The 21,995-nt window shown below is 38.8% G+C and overlaps 1 protein-coding gene and 1 non-coding gene across 2 annotated transcripts in view; one reads left to right on the forward strand and one right to left on the reverse strand.

Annotated features, from left to right (window-relative positions):
- Positions 1–21,995, reverse strand: part of GRID2 (glutamate ionotropic receptor delta type subunit 2) — a 1,601,543-nt gene that overhangs the window by 20,160 nt on the left and 1,559,388 nt on the right. The window lies entirely within an intron of this gene.
- Positions 7,056–7,127, forward strand: TRNAE-UUC (transfer RNA glutamic acid (anticodon UUC)). The gene has a single exon. It is a non-coding gene; the product is annotated as a tRNA-Glu (tRNA).

A 21,995-nucleotide genomic window follows, 5' to 3' on the forward strand; every position in this document is an offset into this window, starting at 1 on the left:
ACTTCCTTGGTAGCTCAGATGGTAAAGAATCTGCCTGCAATGCAGGAGACCTGGGTTCAATTCCTGGGTTGGAAAGATCCCTTGGAGAAGGGAATGGCTACCCATGCTAGTTCTTTTATGATGCTTAACTTAGAGGCAATGGCACCCCACTCCAGTACTCTTGTCTGGAAAATCCCATTGATGGAGGAGCCTGGTGGGCTGCAGTCCATGGGGTCACTAAGAGTCGGACACGACTGAGCAACTTCACTTTCACTTTTCACTTTCATGCATTGGAGAAGGAAATGGCAACCCACTCCAGTATTCTTGCCTGGAGAATCTCAGGGACCGTCTATGGGGTCGCACAGAGTCGGACACGAGTTAGCAGCAGCAGCAGCAACTTAGAGGTTGTATATTGACATATACTTAAAAATCCTCAAGGTATATTTGTATTAAAGTTGGTGGATAAATTCAGCATATAAAATTCTCAGCTAAGAATTAGATCATTGATAAAAGTACAACTTAAAAAAACTAATTTTACTACATTTTGCCCATATTTTCATAGATGGAAAGTCTAAAGGATTAAAACTTATTCAAACTTTATAGGTGTATTGTGTTATATTTAGCATTATTCCAGCTTTCCAGGAAATTGCTTCAATTTTTTAAAGTAGAAAGCATTCAGATAGTTGTGTAACATAAAGTTTTCTCAAAAGACTAGAACCACAGAAAAATAATAAGGCTCTCCATTTTAAACATTTTAGAGAGTGAATTCTACTTTCTAACTTCTTTCTATCAGGAGCCTGAACATGCTATATTTCTATAAATGGGGGAAAAATAAAAGCCCAAGCTGTTTCTTGGATGATTATCTGCAATTACACGACTGTATGATTGAGCTGCAGAGTGATTATGTGTTCCCAAAGGGCAGTGTGGTGAAAGACACTGTGAAAAAGGGTCACCAAAGCTTGGTGTTGGAATCATGGGCACCGTGGGGACAACCTTTTGGGTCAGTGTTGTCTAGGAGGTCTCATAATGAAACCTACCTTAAAGGTGCCTTGATCTGGGACTTGTAGCCTTCAGAACCACGAGAAATAAGCTTCTGCTGATCAAGCAACCCAGTGCGTGGTATTTTGTTACAGCAGCCTGGGCAGACTAATACACATGGATTGTGGAACACCGCACAGTAGCAAGAGTCATGTTTCAGACTATGACTGTCACTTAAGAACAACTCTCTTATTTAGCTGCTCTTCCAGTTCTGGAATGTCTGCCCTTTTTCCTTCTGAATCATGTTTGGGATCAAACTGTTCTCAGTCTCAGAACCTGCAGAATTTATGCTGCTTCTTCTCTCCCTATCAGATGTTTTAAAACATCTTACATACAAATATCTTTCTTCTTTAAGATATCACTTTATAATTTGCAGAACACTTCTACTGTCATTACTTTGTTTTTATTACACAGCCCACAAATTAAAACAAACAAATCCTCAATCATTTACTTTATTAAATAAAGTTTTTTATTTATAAACCTCTATCAATGTAACTCTTATCTTGTGAAATTTCTGTGTATGGGGGGGTTATAGCCATATAAAAATATTTGCAAATAAAAGTAGTGTAAACAAGTGTAAGGGAGATATTTAAAGAAGTGAAATTGTTTCAAGTAAATCACATATGATCATCGTTATGACAAAATTGAGAAAAACGGAGAAACTACCTAAAACTGACTATAGATCATTATTCAACACAGGATCTCTAAAACCTTTATTTTGAATCCTAATAGCTAGTTTTACTTTAGTTGGTGGTAGCCAATTTTCATTCAAAGTGTAATATGGTCAGATGTGTGGCATTTGTTTTTAGGCGAATACTAAATACTTACTCTTTGGGCACATGTTAATAAATAAGAACATACATTTTAAATACTTGGATTTAAAGAATACTTAGATTCCTTAAGTAGTTTTAGGATAAGTCTTATTTGAATAGATGACTGCTGTCTTTTTTTTTTTTTATGAGGCAGCAGAGATACTCTGATGTAAATGGTAATTTATAAAAAAATTACATAATATGCTATGTAGCAGTGAGACTCTAATTCTGTGCAGAAAGGATAATTGATGTGTTACTGCTCTATTTCACAATTTAGTTTTCCCACGCATGGGAGATATGCTGGGAATTAGTCTATTCCATCTTCTTAATGAGACTTATCTATTACCTCAGATAATGTATCTATTTTCATCAACCAGCAGGACTAACTGCTTACTGGAGTGAAGTTTTCAGCAGTTATTAGAAAGAAAATTTGCCAATAGATATAAAGTCTATCTTTCCACAAGTCTAGGTGTCTAGATAAAATGAAATGGGCTGTATATGCCGCTGCTGTGATAGGGAGGTGGACACCCACAGCTCCCGTGCAAGCTCATGAGAGCTGCTTGTTATTTTCCATAATAGCAAGAGCTTTATGCAGACAATGTTTACTCACTTAATGATATTATGGGAGGCTTCAATAACTAAGGGAAGAGGCTTGATAAAAATTGAGTGTCATTCAATTCTGATAACAATTGTGAGAGGGACTGTGTGGCTGGTCTCTTCAGGCAAAAAGAGGTTTTGTAATATCATGCATATGTAACGTACTAAATGGAAGCATTTGCAAAGCCTGCTATTTCTCTACCCTAAACCTGACATAATCAACCTTTCATATCTATTCTAAATCCAATTAGAAATGAAAGCAACCTAGCTAAGTGGGGATGTGAGATATTTCTAAGATCCTTGATGAATGATCATGGGGTACAATTTACCCATGTTTGGATAGCCCGTTATATTTTTCAGCAACTAAATTCATCAGAATATTGGCAGATTGTGAAGATTCTTTACCAATACTGGATTCTATGCTGTGTCTATTCACTTCTAGGTGAATAAAAAGGATAAAACCCTATGATAAAGGGATCACCAAGCTAAAACTCAAGCTATATAGTTCACTGGAAGTAATGGCATTCCACATACAATAAAGAGGCACACTCCATAGCAACAAGGGTACTGTGAGGAACAGATCCACTCTATGGTTATTTACACCCTTGTTGGCTTACTTTCTAGGAGAGGCTACACTCTACAAGGCTAAAGGAAGGGTGCTTTGAAGTGATTTTCCTGGAGTCATAACAGAAACAGAGCATTTGTGCACATCTCTAGTTCTCACAGTGAGGCATGACCTGCACCATGAATCAGATGAAATTAAGATCTAAGAATTGCTTCCAGAGTCCTTGTTACATTAAACACCACATACCTCTCAGTGAGTCTCAGTGGTGGTTTACAGAGCCCTGGAGATCCCCCAGGACCTTTCGTACATGAGAATTAGTCTAAGATGCATGAACAAGATAAGCTGGTTTTGGGGTCAGCATCTCAGGTAGAGTGCAGAAGAAAGAGGAGCAAGGATGTTACCTATTCTTGTCACTCATCATTACCGAAGATCACAGGGCAGAGTTCCTAGGTTTCTGAATTTTCTTGTTAATATTTGGATTCTCTTTTCTTTCAGCTCTGGGCAAAGGCTGCCTGTAAACATGCAGATAGGAAGGGGGGCAAACAATATCCTAAGAGAGGATACCTAATAAATTATGGCAATGAGTTCCAGCATCCTCTTGAGATCAGTGGTAACTATTCAGTCTCTCCTGTCATCTCCTTTCACCCCATGCTGGTCTTATCACTTTTATTTACGGATAAGATTCCTGTAACAAGCTGAGGATACCAACACACTAGGTGTTTCAGTGGGCACAAATAAGTGGATGATATGAATTCTAACTCCAAAACTATTTGCAAATATGCAGGTGTGTGAAAAGCATAGACATAGTACATAATTGGTGATCAAAGAGAAGTTAAAGAATGACAGTGACATAGAGATAAGGGTTTAGGACATGTGAAGGAAGGGAAACAATTTCTGGGCTGAGATTTCTGGAAGGCAGGAGTGTAGCAGTTGAAAGTATGAGTATTAGGGTTAGACAAACGAGTGGAATCCTCATTTCATTACCTCTTGTGTTGGTACTGGCAAAGTGATATGACCTCTCTGAGCTTCAGTTTTTCTAATGAAATAACTCCAATCTTAAGTTGTATTGTCTATGCAAAGTGCTCAGCATGTCATCTGACATGTATTAAGCTCTCGACACAGGGTAGCTGTCTTAATCATTACAGACTCCTGTGAGCCTCCATGATGACATTGTGGAGTCCACCTGCTCCAGGTGTCCACTTTGCCTTTTCAGAACTGAGCACCGACACGGACAGGGACTAAGTCCAAACCGCAGGGCTGCTTAGGGTCCAATGCCCATTCTGATCTTTTAACCAAGAAAAGAAGCAGAATGCTCAAGTGTGGAGTATTGAGACTGTGGGTGACAAAGCAGGCAGCTGTGAAAAGCCTAGGAAAATAGGAAGGTGGTGAGGGAGACAGCATGAAGCTTTCAGGAGGCCAAGCCAGGGGTCAGAGGCCCTGTGGAGACAGCAAGTTCAGTCTCAGTTTCAGGGTCATCATTCACTATGTTCTTAACCATGTTTCTACCAACCTCTCATTGACCTGGTTTTAGTTTGAGGGACAGAATATGATTTGGGGTGAGGACACTTTCATTTCAATAGAACTAGATCACTCCCTAGGTCTCTTGTCAAGTTGAGACTGAGGGGGCCACTGAAGGCCATCACCGTGCAGCAAATTCACAGCTGCACAGGGAGCAACATAGTAAATCATCGTCCTTCCCACGAAGGCTGCCATCAATAATACCACAGGAGCCTTTCCCCCCAAGAACCAATAACTGCCTGGAACTGTGGGAGGCCCATTACAGCACTGAGAATTTGATGTGGAAAAATGAGAGGAATAAAATAGTTCGCTCACCAAAAAGAAAAATACATGAAAAGCAACACCAACATGAGTTTAATTATTAAGTCTTATTCTCACCCTTAGGGAGTTCATATATTCAGATGCCAGCCACAGAGCAACAGAGAGCACAATGGGGAGATTTGTTGTTATTTATGAGAATCTGAATCCTAGACATTTCATAAGATCAGTTTTTTAGGTTTTATACTAGCAGGAAGAAACCAAATTGTCAATTGATACTCAGAATTCACAATACTTGATCTTATTGTTAGTAATATTAGAAATGTGCCTGTATTCGCAATGCCAGTCAATTTTCATTTGTATAAACTTTTGGGGGCTTGAAAAGTATGACCTTAGCCAAGGTGTAAACTGGACTTGGAAATTCAGTAAGAAATATTGCAAAATTGGAGAAGGAAATGGCAACCCACTCCAGTATTCTCGCCTGGAAAATCCCATGGACAGAGGAGCCTCTTAGGCTGCAATCAATGGGGTCGTGAAGAGTTGGACACGACTGAGTGACTTCACTTTCACTTTTCTTCACTGTTTTCGTATGGTTAGGCTGCAGTAGACCCTCCAGAAACACTTGTTGAATAAAGAATTAAATGATTTAAAAAAAAGAAATATTGCAACATAATAGACCCTCAGCTTAATTCAGCTTTAGTTATCCCTGTAACACATCCCCACGGCAATTCTTCCAATCTTCTCCATATGTTTCCAAGTGTGCTTAGTCACTCAGTCATGTCTGACTCTTTGTGACCCCATGGACTGCAGCCTACCAGGCTCCTCTGTCCATGGGGATTCTCCAGGCAAGAATACTGGAGTGGGGTGCCATGCCCTTCTCCAGGGGACCTTCCCAACTCAAGGACTGAACCCAGGTCTGCTGCATTGAGGGCAGATTCTTTATCATCTGAGCTACCAGGAAAGCCCCCATTTGTGTCCAACCCTTTACCAAATTTACCTGTCTCATTCTCAGTTGAGGACTTTATTTCCTATTTTATTGAGAAGGTTAAGCCACTGGGTAGAAAGATTCTCATGACTTATAAGTAACATCACTCCTGCTTCATTCTGACTCTTAGAAAGTGTCCCCATTCCAGTCTAGGCTATTTTTAACAGAAAGCCTTAATGTCCACCTCTATGTGACTGAATTCTAGGGATTCCTCACTTGGATGAGCATTAAATCACTTGCATTTCCTTGGCTACAAACCAGATTTCTTTTTTTTTTTTTAAGATTTTTTTTCTTAATACCATTTGTGAAGTCTTTATTGAATTTGTTACAGCATCCTTTCTGTTTTATGTCTTGGTTTTTGGCTACAAGGCGTGTGAGATCTTAGCTCCTTGACCAGGGATCGAATTCGCACTTAACCACCAGGGAAGTCCTCAAACCAGAGATTCTGATTTACTCATTCAGGGCTGGGATCTAGGAATCAATATTTCTAAACAGCACTCTCCTCAGGAGATTCCACATAATCATGCTGGCTTGGGGGAAATCACTGATTTATCTGTCGTTTGAACTCTCTGTAGACGTGCTTACGATTTTTAAGGACTCTTGTTAAAGTGATTTGTTTTACTTCTTCCAAACGACTGCAAGTTCCCCAGTTCAGGTGGTTGTGTCTTGGGGATTTTTGTGTGCTTGGCAATACTTTTCACTGTAGTTTGCTCATTGTTGTTTAGTCTCTAAGTCATGTCTAACTCTTTGCAATGCCATGGACGATAGCCCGCAAGGCTCCTTTGTCCGTGGGATTTTCCAGGCAAGAATACTGGCACAGGTAGCCATTTCCTTCTCCAGAGGATCTTCTCGAAGCAGGGATGGAACCCACATCTCCTGTATTGGCAGGCAGGTTCTTTACCACTGAGCCACCAGGCATAGGATGCATCAACCAATATGTTGAGGAAAAGGTAAAATTTAGGGAGGAAAACTATAGAATATGTGGTTACCAGGTGGCTGCAGGCAGTAATAATAGTAACAGCCTCTCACATTTATTGAGGACCCACCTCTTGACTTGCCATGTTCACTTTACAGTGATTCACTTACATAAGTTTCAAAACCATTCTCTGAGGTTTTTACCGACTTTATGTTCATTTCTGGATATTAAGAAACCCAGAACAGGCAAGTGGAGTACTTTTTGTAAGGTCATACAGCTTAAAGACTGTTGTTTTGGGGTTTACTTTTGGAAGGGGGATGGGAAAATATACAGCCTGTAGAAATAGAATCTTTTAGAGGTTCATTGAAGAACCATGACTTAGGGAATTCCCTGGTGGTCTAGTGGTTAGGACTTGGCACTTTCACTGCTATGGCCCGGGTTCAATCCCTGGTCAGGGGACTGAGATCTGGCAAGCTATGCAGAAAAAACAAAAACAAAAACACACCCAAACCATGACTTAATTCTGTAGAAGGAGGTGAGCTCACTTTGGCAAATGTGATCAAAGAGAATGTTATAAAGGAGGTGGTTATTTGAACTGAAGCTCCAAGTTGTTGATACATACAGCAAGAGTACACAGCATTTCAGGAGAAGGAACAGCACCCTGGAAGCATGCTGGTGCTAGGATAGTAGCTTCTGCCTGCCTCTCTGGTCCATTCTTCATTTGGAGGAGGCTCAGAGCCACTCCCTCCTCACCCCCTTCCCCCTCATTTACTTGATTCCAAGAGCGAGAAGAAAAGAGAGACGGTTGACAGGCCAGCTCTTTGGAGCATGGAAACTAACAGTGACTATTATCCTAGCAGTCACTAAACTTTCATCTTCCCCCTTGAAAATCATCTCAACCACACCTCTCCCTCCTTTCTGATCCATATCTTATTTTGTAAAGGATGATTTCCTCATCTTGCAACTTTGATGAGCTGTCTTCTAATTTGGCCAAACCTCTGAAAGCCCTGTATCATAGAGGAAACTAGTACATTTTGAATAATACCAAAGTGCAAATTTAAAATAAAACTGAAATGATATTAAAAATCTCACCAATCTATCTCTGTCTCTCTCTCACACACACACACACAATTAAGGAAAAGTACAAGGTTGGCAACCCTGCCTCTACCCACTTTATTTAATCCACCTAACAGAAGGAAGAAAACTGTCAGCAAAGGGAATATTTTGAGTTGAGGCCAAGTGTGACTGGAGCTGAAACACACTTTATCCAATAGTTGCTCTGGTTTACTTAACATTCATTACTTGGCAAGAACTCTTGACAACTACAATGAAATATGAAGATACAATAAATTTATCACAGTGGCTTATGCTTTCCTTTGGGCTTTTTCTTTAACATGACAGAAAAGTAAACAAAACAAAAACCTCAAAGAAGTAATTCAGGACTCTGGCTCACCTTGTATCCTTCTCTCTGTCAGGTTCTACATTATGTCAGACCTTGCAAGCAGTAGAATGGGTCATTTGACACACATTGAAATTATTTTGGGGGATTAAAAAATGATGGAAATGGAAAAACCATAGGACATTTTGAAGGAAGTATGATTGCTATCTTATGAACATGACTTAAAAAAAAAAAATCTTCGTTTAGATGTTTATAATCATTTAACGCCTTTAGGCAGTTTTCTCCCAGGCAGAAGTGGCTCCAGAATCCTGTTCAGAGACAAGTTCCAACTAATTACAACTGGCCTCCTCAGTGCTCCCCAAGGAGTAATCTGGATGATGGAGAGAGGCTCTTGCTCCAAACTTCCATTCTGCCTTTCAGTTTGTAGAGTCTTACAGACTCTAAAATATTCTATTGATGTTGCTTTTCACAGCGGTAATTTACACTTAAAAAAATCCCACAAACAAATGAACTGTTAACCACACTTATAATTAGGATGCAGGCCCATGACACTCTTTATGTACATCAGTTACCAAGTTCTTAGGTGACAGCTCATGCTAGATACAGACCCTCACAGCATCTCTATAGTGTCTCAACTCAGACTTCAGAAGAAACTCAACTACTGTTTTGGTGAAATTGTGATTCATTCATAGATCATCTTTTCTTGATGGCAAATAAATGATGCTCTTGGTTATAATACTTTCTATACTTACTGATTTCTCTAAACATTCATGACAATTTTTAAGTTGTTAGACATCATACACCCAAGAAAACCTATCAATCCAGTAACCAACATAAGCAAACAGTCTTTTCTATAGAGTAGAAGACATTTCCTTTGCAGCCTGAAAAGCAATACTTACCTCATGGTAACACTGTGAACATTAATAAAGTTTCTCAATTTTTTGAATTTTTTAGGACAAATGATTTCAAATAGCAGATAGCCTTTAGTAATTTTACACTTGATAATATAACAAATTAACTTTGATTTTTAGTATGCAATTTCTCTGAATGACTTAAAACATTTTACATATAACACTCTATTTAAAAAACAGATATGTAGAGCAATTTTTTGGTATATAAGGTGAATAGTCTTTACAGAAAGAGTAAGACAAGTCAAACAAAGGGTGATTATCCACTTTTTCCAAAGTACTTTATATGGCATAAAGTTCATTTAACAAGTAATCACTGAGCAGTTACTACATGCCAAGTACTAAGCTGGGAACAACAACAGGCAATGAAAGATGGTCCCTGCCCTCACCAAGCATACAGCCTCATGGCCAGGGGAGACTGGCGTTAACTGAATAGTCACACAAACCTAACATTGCGGCTAAGAGAAGAGCTACACATGGGAGTCATTTGTGGAGTCGATAATGACTTGCTCAGAGATTCCAGGGGTTAGAAGGAGATATATATTTTAGAGTAGTCTTCCCAGTCTTTAACAAATTGATTGCTTTCATAGTTAAACAGAGCAGAATGGAAGAAAAAGTTATTTACAGACAGAGGCATTTTTTGGCTCCCTACTGAATTACATATGCTTTTAAACAACTGCTTTTGACTTTACTTCAGTGGAATAACAGGACTTTGGATACATCTACCAAAAAGTGTTATGAGTGTTATGATCAGATCTAATGGATATCATGTCAGAGTTGCTTTTTTTCCTTTTTTAAGGATTATGTACCTTTTGTGAGATACAGCTCGAGAAGGACAGACTCTTGTCTTACATAATCCACACACATATACACACACACAAACAAGGTAAGAGTGCAAAAGAATCTCTTCTATGCCCTTGTGAAAAATCTGGGACTTTTTGCCAACATTTGCATCAATCAAAGAGCATTACTTTCTTAGGCAATTTTCAAGTGAGAAACAGAATTGATCAAATCAAATAACAACAATGAATATAACCACTAGACCAAAAGTCCATTTTAATCACTAGACTAAGCAAATGAAATAGCCTCATTATGTAACAGAAAAGGTCTGAAGAGAAAATTTTAGTTGAAAATGATCTATTGTAATATACTTCACTGATTGGTTTAAATAATGTTCACCACAAATGCAAAGCAAAGTTGTCATGACTACCATGGGGGGAGCAAAATTTGCTACTCCAAAATGTCTCCTTAGTGTGCAGATTATTTCCCTTTGAAAACAATCAAGGCCCAAAAGACTCAGGAAAAAACTTTGACTGTCCCCATAACTGCATACAAAAATTTAGATAGAGGGTCTGTTTCTGGGATATACCTATTACCAGAGACATCTGCAAAGAATACAGGCTGGCAGGGCCTCAGGAGATCAGTCCACTGGGTCCCATTTATTGTCTTTGCAAGGCTCAGCTCACATTTGTTTACCAAATATTTGCCTTTCTATTTTCTTTTTTTTATTATGTGCTGAACAATTTACATTATTTAATCTTCACAACTACCTTATGCATCTGCTGTACTGTTATCCCATTTTACACATAAAGAAACTAAGGCTTAGAGGTTAACTGGTTTGCTAATGTTTGCAAGACTGGTGAGAAGGGAGCCAGTATTTGAACTCAGGTCTGTATGAGCCCAGAGGTTTGACTCTTTTTTTTTTTTTTTTACTTTACAATATTGTATTGGTTTTTGCCATACACGCTTTTCTATTTTCATGTGAATTGACTTCTTCCCCTTTGCAGTCCCAAACAATTACCTACAATGTCCTCTTTTTGTAGTGAAGGGGAAGATTTCAGCCATTTTTGTGATTCACTCAGGTTTTTCTGTGTTTCTCCCAGGTATACACGTCATTAAGCTTTTCGGGTGATTTTGTTATGTTAATCTAACCCATGTCAATTTAATTCTTAGACCAGCTAGAAGAACCTAGAAGGGCTGAGGGAAATTTCTTCCTCTCCTGACACTACCAAAATGTGTTGAGTCTTTTTCATTCTTTTTTTTTTTTTCTTTATATCTTGGTAGTCTGTAAATCCAGCAGTGAAAACATACCTTGATACAACTGTTCCTGAGACAATTGCAACTCAAATGAAAAACCTGAGGTTCAAGAATCTGTAGAAAACAAAATGTTTATTAGGGAATTTCTGGTGGTGCAGCGGTAAAGAATGCGCCTGTAATGCAGGAGCCTCCATTCGACCCCTGGGTCAGGAAGATCCCCTGGAGAAGGAATAGGCTACCCAGTCCATTCTTCTTGCCTGGGACATCCCATGGACAGAGGAGCCTGGAGGGCTACAGTCCATGGGGTGGCAAGAATTGGACATGATTCTTTTTTGGTTTAGTGAGTAAACCACCACCACCACCAAAATGCACACTGGCCTATACGTGTTGGGACAGTTGGCTATTCTACCTTGTGGCTACTATTTAATCAAGTCATCCGAGGAACCCAGCTAGGGTTCCGCACATAAGGCATGGAGCAAAGCATTCTTATGCCAGGGCTTTATGTGACTGGTTGTAGCAATACAGCTCTTGAAGAGCAGCCACTGCATTGTATTCACTTGTGGGGCTATTTTCTAGAGTAAGCACTACGCATTTTGTTGCAAACTGTTAAGTGAATACTCAGCAAATCCCCCTTTCCACAAGAAAATAATTTTTATGACCTATGAACTTCATGATATTGCTTGCCCTTTATTCTTTCTCAATTTAGACATTAGCTTTTAGAATATACAAAAGACATGGAGGATTTTCCGGTCCTTTCGCACAAGATCACCTGCTGCTCACTACACTTGCTGTAGCAGAGACCACTTGAGGCACCCCCATTATGTTAGCCCTTGCACCCATGCGTGCATGCTCAGGCTCTTCAGTCGTGTCCCACTCTTTGCGACTCTATGGACCATAGCCCACAAGGCTCTTCTGTCCATGGGATTTCCCAGGCAAGAATACTGGAGTGAGTTGCCATGCCCTCCTCCAGGGCATCTTCCCAACCTAGGGACTGAACTGGCATCTCTTCTGCATCTCTTACATCTGCTGCATTGGCAGGTGGGTTCTTTACCAGTAGTGCTACCTGGGAGGCCCATGTTAGCCCTTACTGAGCATTTATTCTCTCCACCCATCTAACCTACAGATAAGTTCTTTCTCCTTTTCTCTTTCTTACTTAATCAAATTCTGAAAATGATTGCCCTGTAGCTAAAGTTGTATCAATATTATGCATTGAGGTAAACTGATGTTTACCTCTCCAAGACAACACTTCCTTACACTCCTTTCCTGAGAGCATTCTTCATTCCAGAAAGAAGGTCACAGAAGATAACCTTGAGGGCCACCAGAACTTGTTCTGGAATCACTTGACACCAGCCATAATGATCTCAATGCCCCCCAGGAGGAGAAGAAGAAGAAGAATGCAAGAGTACATCAGCCCCCATCCTTACCTACAGCCCTATTTTCCACCCTAAAACTGTAAGACCTCTTCTAGCTTCACAGTCTTGAGAAGGAGAGCACAGTCTTGAGAGCTCTAGCCTGCTGTGTCCCTCTTTTGCCTGACAAAGTATTAAAGCTACTCGTTTTTACTCCTCCAAAGCTCTCTCTCTCTGCATTTCTATTTGGCACTGCTGAACAGAGGCAGAGCTTTTCTCAGTATTTCTATTGGGGTTTCTTTTCAGAGCTGACAGGACCAATCAAGGTCTTGCTGTCAGTGCAGGGGAGACTAACCTAACTGGGGACCGACCGTGCCAGCGCGTCCACTAACAATCACTGTTTAATGTTTTTCTTTTCTTTGCTGAAAGAAGAGTTAGCTCTGTCAGGAACAATGCAAAGGAAAAAAGAAAAACAACATATACAGCTAAAGCAATTGCAATTTTCATCTTCACTATAATTGAAAATACAATTGTTTTCTTTTTAAAACAATACATTTAGTTGAATAGTTGAATGTGGCTCCATGTTTAGCTTCTGAGTCAACACAAAAAGAGAAGCTCAGATTGGCTTAGCCTGTGTTTTATACTTTTTTTTTTTTTTTTTAAGATCAAGTGCAAATTTAAAGGGAAGTTCCTTTCCCAAGCTTCCCAACCTGTGGTTTCCATTCACAGACTAAGGGGTCACCCACCGTTCTTTGGTAACCTCACCCTCAAAAGAGATCCTATCCTCACTGACATGAACAAAGTGTCATATACTGTTACAAATGTGCATCTGCTGTGTAATCTGCTTTGTTGAAACGAGGAAATTAGAGTTCTGGGGCTGAGGAATGTATTCAATAACTAGGAGGCAACATTTTCCCTCTTATTGAATTGACTTCTGCTCTGTTTTTCTCTAAGCTTTCTAAAATCTGCTGTGGTTTACTAAAGCAGATGGCCTTCAAATTGTTTACAACACCAACAATAAAATTCTTGATGTGAAATTTAGTTTTTGTAGGTTTTTTCCCCCAGAAAATTTACATTGGATCAAACAGTTGGCTGTGAAAAAATAATGATGATGACAACAATGAAAATTACTATAGCTTAGTACTACTCAGCACTTCTATGATGTTAGACTTTATGCTGCTTTACATATGTTATTTATTTTCATTCCCAGAAAACCCTATGAAAAAGTATATTTGAAATTATATATCCAATTTACAGATGAAGGGATGGAGGCGCAGAGAAGTTAGGGAGTTTGGTCTATGAGGGCAGGGCTTGGTCTTGTCTGTTGCTAGTGTCTTGAACACCACTTGGCACTTGCTGGGCATAAACACTCAATATATATTCATAAAGGGGCTTCCTTGATGGTTTAGTGGTAAATAATCTGCCTGACATGCAGGAGACACAGGAGAAATAGGTTTGATCCCTGAGTCAGGAAGATCCCCTGGAGAAGGAAATGGCAACTTATTCCAGTATTCTTGCCTGGATAATGCTATGGACAAAGGAGTCTGGCGAGCTACAGTCCTTGGAGTCACAGAGTCAGACACGACTGAGTGACTGAACACACACACATTCATAAACCGTATGAATGAACAAATTCGTACCTGGGACATATATTAGGGAGATTCAGGAAGGACTGAGTGATGAAACTGATGATGATAAAATGAATAATAGCTTAAAATGATAAGAGTAGTAATAAAGGAGGACAGATAGAGGAGATTAAAATGCGTCTTAATCAGTAGTTTTTTGGATTGACTGCTCATCAGCATCACCTGGGGATTTTTTTTTTAAGGTTCATCTGGAGATTTTTTTAATGGAATACTTTCATGCTGTAAGGAAAAAAAAAAACACTATAAAAGGAAATGTATACATAAAAAAGTAAAAGTTCTACATTTCCTTTGCTTTCTTTCCCAAACTTATTTCTCAGTTTTGACTTTATTAACAGTTCAATGTGTAACTTTTATAAACCTATACATGAATATGTACACACCAGAAGCACTTTTTATACTTAAGAAGATCATATGAAAAAGCTGTTATAGGATTTGCTTTTTATTTTATTTTATTTTTTTTTAGGATTTGCTTTTTAAAACTGAAGAATACTGTATGTCTTGGACATCTGCCAAAGTCAGTGTTTCATTCAACTGAACAGACATGCCATGGTTTACTTAAAGTTTCCTATTGCTGGACATCCAAATGGTTTTTTAAAGTATAAACAAAGCTGTAGTAAGAATCCTTGTATCTATATCTTTCTACGTGTGTTCAAGTACATTACTAGGATAAATTTCTAGGAGTAAAATTACTAGGTCTTAGGGAAAAAAGGTTAACACCCATTGCTAACTCCTTCCAAAAAAACTGTAGCAATTTACTTGAGAAACTTTAAAAAAATATAGTCTCCCTGGGCCCATATCCATGTTCACTGAAACAAAACCTTGGTAAGTAGAGCCTGAGTATCTTTATATATTTTAAAGTTTTCCAGGTGAAATCAGTCAGGTGTGAGAACCACTGATCTAGATCATTCTCTTCTTTTTGGGCAAAGTGTGGGTGAGATGGAAACTAAAGTAAGCCTTAACATGCAGAAGAAGTTGGTTGAAATTATAAAATCACTAAATTATCAGCAACTTATATTTCCATTGCTTCCAAATATTTTATCTTAATTCAGCATTATGACTACTCCTTTTAGGTAAGTAGAACAGAAAGAAAAATGAACTGAAGCTCTAAAAACTTAAGCTTCCACAAACAAAAAATGATAGAACCAAGACTAAAATTCAGGTCCTTAGAATAGAAAATTTCTCCCCTTGTTCCCTCCCATTAAACTATATAGCAAAGTGAATTATGACTGTATTGTTCTGTCCTGTTAGAAATCTATGCATGCTAACCCTCGGAAATGAGATGTCTGATTTTAAGACAGTTCAGGCATCACCTGTAGACCTTGAGACAACCAGTCGTCTGATAGTAGCATAAATAATAAACATCTATATCTATACATTTTGTCTCAAAAGATCTGAGGCTGGGACTATAGCCAGACTGACCCTGAATAACATCTCTAAAAGTCTTTATCTTAAAGAAAAGTGATTGGGACAATGGAAGTAGCCAAAGGAGACGGCTGCTCTAAGTGGATTAGAGAAGTGAGTCTCACCCAAAGGTAGACAGAGGAGAGGCTAGTTCTCAACAGTTTCTCAAGGTTTTGCTTGGTAGGGCTGCTGCCTAAGCTCTGAAGTAAATATTTCAGTGAATAAAGCTTCAATCAAGAGTCACACAGAGTGAAGTAAGTCAGAAAGTGAAACAAATATCCTATATTAACACATGCATGTGGGAGCTAGAGAAATGGTCCTGATGGACCCATTTGCGGGCAGGAATAAAGACACAGACATACGGAATAGACTTGTGGACACAGAGGGGGAAGGAGAGGGTGGGACAAATTAAGAGAACAGCATGGACATATACACTCTAGAATGTGTAAAACAGATAGTTAGTGGGAAGCAGCAGTATAGCACAAGGAGTTCAGCTTGGTACTCTGTGCTGTCCTTGAGGGGTAGGGTAGGGTGGTGGGCGGGAGGCTCAAGAGGGAGGGGATATATGTATACATATAACTGATTCATTTTCTTGTACAGCAGAAACTAACACAACATTGTAAAGCAATTATACTCCAATTTTTAAAAAAGTAACTTAAAACCTACCTCTCAAGAAAATTTCTGCTGTAACAGAAGGTAGGATGACATCTTCATGAAGGTGAACTTTATAGAGTTATTATGATTATTAAATGTAATAGTGAATATGATAATGATTTTATTACCAGCATTTATAACATCTCAGAATTAGGAGAGTAATCAGGTCAACTGAGATGCAGGCTTGCAGCTAGGCAGAAGAGGAGGGAACAAATATTTGTTATGCTCTTGGCATTTATTAGGCATTATGACTTTGCGAAGAGTTGACTCATTGAAAAAGACTCTGATGCTGGGAGGGATTGGGGGCAGGAGGAGAAGGGGACGACAGAGGATGAGATGGCTGGATGGCATCACTGACTCGATGGATGTGAGTCTGAGTGAACTCCGGGAGTTGGTGATGAACAGGGAGGCCTGGTGTGCTGCGATTCATGGGGTCGCAGAGTTGGACACGACTGAGTGACTGTACTGAACTGAACTGAACTGATGACTTCTGCTCTCTGACGGTCCTGGCTAGGGCAAGGAGACCAGGGCAGACTATGGCAGAGAAATAAGTCAATATAGGCAAGGGAAAATCAGAGGTGTTCCTGTTGTGTCAAACAGGCCAGGGTCGGAGGCAATTATCAACATGTTTCCTATGGGGTCAATTTCCTGAAATACCTTTGCTTCTAGCGGCTGCTCACTTTGCAGGGTGGGGTGGGAGAAGTGGTAACATTTTAGGGAAGAGTGACTACTTTTCCTCCAAATTAGGAGTCATCCAAAGCATGTGCTTTGTATCAAGTCGAGGAAGGATAAGTGACCAGGCTGGAGACAGCATGTCTAATTTATTACTCCTTAAAATTGGGATAATCTCAACTTTTTTTCCCGTTTAGGTTTAGGCAGAGAATAAGTTCTCTTCACTCTTTGCTTGGCTAGTATCTATTAAATTTTTAGCTTTCAGCTCAAGGCTCTTCTGTTAGAGATTCCACGTGAAACTATTGATAAATATCAACAAAGCAAGTCATATGGCCATATCAACAGGACTGGGATACATTATCTTTCATCAGAGCTATAAACAGAATATTGATAAAATTAATCCAGTTTACAACAATTAAACTTCAAGAAGACTATAAAGAAGAATGAGTCTGTCAAGTTTCTCTGCTTTTTGTTGGAAGTACATGGACTAAGTGTAGAAACAGTGGCTTTATGCTGATGAGAAACTTGATTGTGTATGCATATATATTTCAATGAATGAAAATGAAGACCAAAATAAGTATTACTGGAAAATTCAGTTTTCTTGAGAGAGAAAAATCTTTCAAAACAAGGGCCAATGGAAGAAACATTAATAAAAGTGCCTTTACAGGGTGAAAATTTCTATTATCTAACTAAATAACCTGAAACATTTGATTAATGTTTAACATGCTAATGGAAATTCAAACATTTTAAATGTGACCTTCTGGTGATAATACCATTTGTGTTTTTTTCTAATTCAAATATAGTGGTGGAGATTTAAGATGTAGAAGGTAGGATCTTGGCAATCCATTCTGTCCCCTATATCTAAATATAGAATATACATGTAGAGAGAGCATATATATCGAAGGTTATTGAAAGTCATTTGATAAAATCTTTGGTATCTTAAAATAATTCTTTGTGGAAATTTGCAGACAGAGATAACTTGTCATGAAGCCTTTATTTTACTTGGAAAGATAATTACAGTCATAATAGCATCACTATAAAGGAAAAGGAAATAACATTTTTCAAGCTTTTACTATGACCCCATGTACAAAATTCTCCAAATAATGTTAAGAAATTACACTATTATCTCCATTTTACAGCTAAGGATCATTAGGTACTGAGAAATTATAAATGTGCCTAAAGCCACACAGGATGGTAAGTGGCAGGGCAAGAATACTACCCCAAATTTGTCTGACTCCAAAGATCAATCCATTACCTCAATGATGACAGTGATCTGGTGGCCCTCCTAAGTTCCCTAAATCAAAGTTCATCCACAGTCTCAGTTTTTGAGCTCATTAATATATTTTTTTAAGCAAATCTGAGCAATAATTGGGCTTCCCAGGTGGCAGCAAAGAATGTGGTAAAGAATCCATCTGCAAATGCAGGGGATGTAAGAGACCTGGGTTCGATCCCTGGGATGGGAAGATCTTCTAGAGGAAGGCATGGAAACCTACTCCAGTATTGATGCCTCGAGAATCCCATGGACAGAGGAGCCTGGCAGGCTGTGATCCATGGAGTTTCAAAGAGTCAGATACTACTGAATCAACTTAGCATGCACGCAAGGGTAATAATAAGGACCCAACCTATAGGTTTACCATAAACACAACCTAAAAATTAGAGCTATTCTCTTTGGGCTCCTATTTCTCTTAGATTTAATACAAATCTAAACTACTAAAGAAAAAATTCAATATCCTTTGCGTTGGCAGAGAGTATCAAGTGAAAGGGGAGAGTGAAATCCATGCTTATTTTAGAAGCCCCATTGCTGCTGCTGCTGCTGCTAAGTTGCTTCAGTCGTGTCCGACTCTGTGTGACCCCAGAGATGGCAGCCCACCAGGCTCCAGCGTCCCTGGGATTCTCCAGGCAAGAACACTGGAGTGGGTTGCCATTTTCTTCTCCAATGCATGAAAGTGAAAAGTGAAAGTGAAGTTGCTCAGTCGTGTCTGACCCTCAGCGACCCCATGGACTGCAGCCTACCAGGCTCCTCCATCCATGGGATTTTCCAGGCAAGAGTACTCGAGTGGGGTGTCATCGCCTTCTCAGACTACCTCAAATTTTGAATGCCTACCAAGACAACTTTCAGGAGCCTAATAAAGGTGAATCAAACTGCAATTTGAGCAGGACTAACTCCTGCAAAACAGTATACAGAGGCAGCATGATGAATGGGAATTAAGGCGTTTTGACTCCGGAACCAGAATTCAAACGTCTGGGTCTACAATCATCGGCTGTGTGGCTTTGGACAAACAGCTTTTCTGCTCTGATTTCCTCACTTGCAAAATGAATAAACACATTCCCTGGAATTGTTAAAAGGAGTATAAGAGTTAATATTTAGAACATTTATAGGGTGCCTAGGGCAGTGTGTTAGCACAAGAGTAAATGCTGGTTTTGGTCTTGAAGAATAAACAACATTTCTCTTAGGTCATGCTCACTGATTTATTATTTATTGAGTAACTACTATATGCTAGGGGCTTCCCTGGTGGCCCAGCGGTAAAGAATCTGCAGCAACGCAGGAGACACAGGATATGAGGGTTCAATCCCTGGGTCAGGAAGATCTGGAGGACGGCATGGCAACCCACTCCAGTATTCTTGACTGGAGAATCTCATGGACAGAGGAACCTGGTGGGCTGCAGTCATGGGGTCACAAAGAGTCAGACGCAACTGGAACAACTGAGCATGCACTATATGCTAATCGTTGTTATACAATGTTATACAATAACTTTGGCCAAAACAGGAAAGCTCAGGAACCTCTAAGAAAGGTCATTTTTGAAAGTACTATATAAGTGTGTTTAACAAACAGCATTTTCCCCTAGACAACTAATGCCTTTTATTTTTTTTTTTTGAAACAGAAATATGATTTCAGCACTCAGATTATTCTAAACTGAGAGATGGTTTTACTTCTCTTTCTTTTCCCCTTTCATGGTGGAGTTGGTTCTCTCGAGGTGCAGTGCACAGAACACAAGCAATACGTCAACGGATATCATTGTCAACAACAAAAAAGATAGAAAAGGAAATGCTTACTGTTCCTCTATATTTAGCAGAGAACAAGAAACACGTTTTAGGTTTTCACTATGGTGGACTAGTGGGTTGCCCCATCCTGACTGTGTTTTTACCAAATGAATTAATACAGAAGAAAGCAGTATTCTATCGACCAGGCAGTGCCAACATTGCCATGAAGAAAATGTGCTCATATTCTCTAAAAGGACCTATCATTTAATGCTTTTCATATTTTAAATCATAATTTGATCTGGGAACATTTTCACCGTTTTTATAAAAAACCCAGTCTATGTATATTAATGCAAATTAAAGTACATTTCCCAAGGAAGCAATATTAGATTTTCTGTATCTAGGACTCCATATTTAGGAAACAGAAGGACTTAAATAAATTGTTGTGATTTTATTTCTTCTTCCAACAGATTTGGCCGCCAAATGAAAAAAAAAAGTTAATTGTTGGTTGTACACATGCCGCTTTTTTCAGGTTATCTTAAGTTTTGGAGTTTGAAGTGATGACAGAAGGGGGAAAATTCCATTTGATTAACTAAAGCCCGACTCTACTAGGAAACACTGGACAAACAGTGATTCCTTTGTGTAATCAGATGAATACTGAGAGAAATGGTACCTTTGTACACTGATTCGATTTACTTAGTGTGAGAACAATATTCTTTTTCCTCTGGTCTTCATTTATTTTTTTCCTCCCAAACTCATCATTCACCCTTTGCCTCTCACTGAGCCAGCGGCCCTGGTCTCTGATTTGACAATCAATGCTTGTGATTTGACAGTGCATCTTAGTCTCAAGATGACAGGTAGGGGGGTATCTCATGAACTCAAACTCGATTGGTGTTTTCAAAAGTTATACACATACCTGCATATCGCAGCATCATTGTATTCAGTACTTGGATGACTGCACTTCAAAATGAGTTGGTGGCAAAGATTTATTTATTGATGTTTACTGTTGCTTTTTAGCCATACAAAAGTTTTTATTCAAAGCTTCACATTTATTCTGCTATCTTCCAAAGGAGGAAAGTTTCTTTGTCAGGGCAAAAATTAATTGTTGGCAATGTTTTTTGTTGAACTTTCTCTGAAGTTTGCCTTAAAAAAAATTTAAAATAAACCTCCTGTAGAGCATCCTGACATCTTTATTTGTTACAATTTGTTTTCCTACTAGCCTGATACACTCCCACACCAAGATAAATAAGATCAGGCCACAGCCTGTTGTCTGGGCTGTCAGTGACAGGATTCTCCAAGTTTATCCCTCTGCAGAAACTTGGTGAATCCAGTTCAAAAAGGAAATGATGTTTTGTGATTTCAAATTTAATTTTACTTGAGAAAGGCTGTGAGATTTTTATGGTAGTGATTTCATAGATATCAAATTTTATAACATTTTATTTGATTAAGGAAAACCAAAAACTACTGACAGTCTGGCAATGTCTACAGTTCAACTTGTCTTAATCTTAGCAGAAAGCAAATAATTTTATATACTTATGAAAATGGCTTATAAAATAGATGAGCAAATCAGGAATATGAGCCTAATCTTATGACTAGTTTCTTTTAAGGAACAGGCAAGAACGAGAGTCAGTAATGAGAGAAAAGAAAGGGGAAAAATGATTCATGAAGAATTTAGTTTCTTCCAGTTATAGAGCTGGGTGCTCTCATACGTATTAAGTCAACTATTCTTTCCAGCTATCCTCTGAGGGAGAGCTATTATTGGCCTGGTTTTTACAAATTAATGCCTTGGGATTAAGCTAGTTTGAATAACTTGCCCACAGTTTCCCAGTAGAAAGAAGCAGAGCTCTGATGCAGATCTAAGGAGGTCTTAACTCTTAAGCCTATTCACATGATTAAAAGACTTTTATATAGAGTGAATACCTTTGGGAAAAGTTAAAAAAATGGTTTTGGGTAAGGTAAAATTCAAATGGCAGTAATGGTTAATGGAAATTAGCTTTCCTGCTTCCTGGCCTGGGACATCCTTACTGTTATGTCAGCCCTACACAGACCATTTACTGCTGAAAACTTCAGAGGGTGAGGATTATGCATTGATGAAATCTACCAGGTATCAGTGCAAATGGCACTGACAAATCCTGCCACATTTGGAAACTTGATGCTGAGTTCTAATTTGTGGATACTTATTGATCATTATTAATAGTTGAAAGAAAATTAAAAAGAAAAACATCTCTGAATTTTTTGGGGATTTGGGAAAATCCTTTCCCATGGATATATATTTGTAAATA

This window comes from Bos indicus, chromosome 6 (genome assembly GCF_029378745.1).
Source record: "Bos indicus isolate NIAB-ARS_2022 breed Sahiwal x Tharparkar chromosome 6, NIAB-ARS_B.indTharparkar_mat_pri_1.0, whole genome shotgun sequence".
Taxonomy (NCBI): Eukaryota; Metazoa; Chordata; class Mammalia; order Artiodactyla; family Bovidae; genus Bos; species Bos indicus.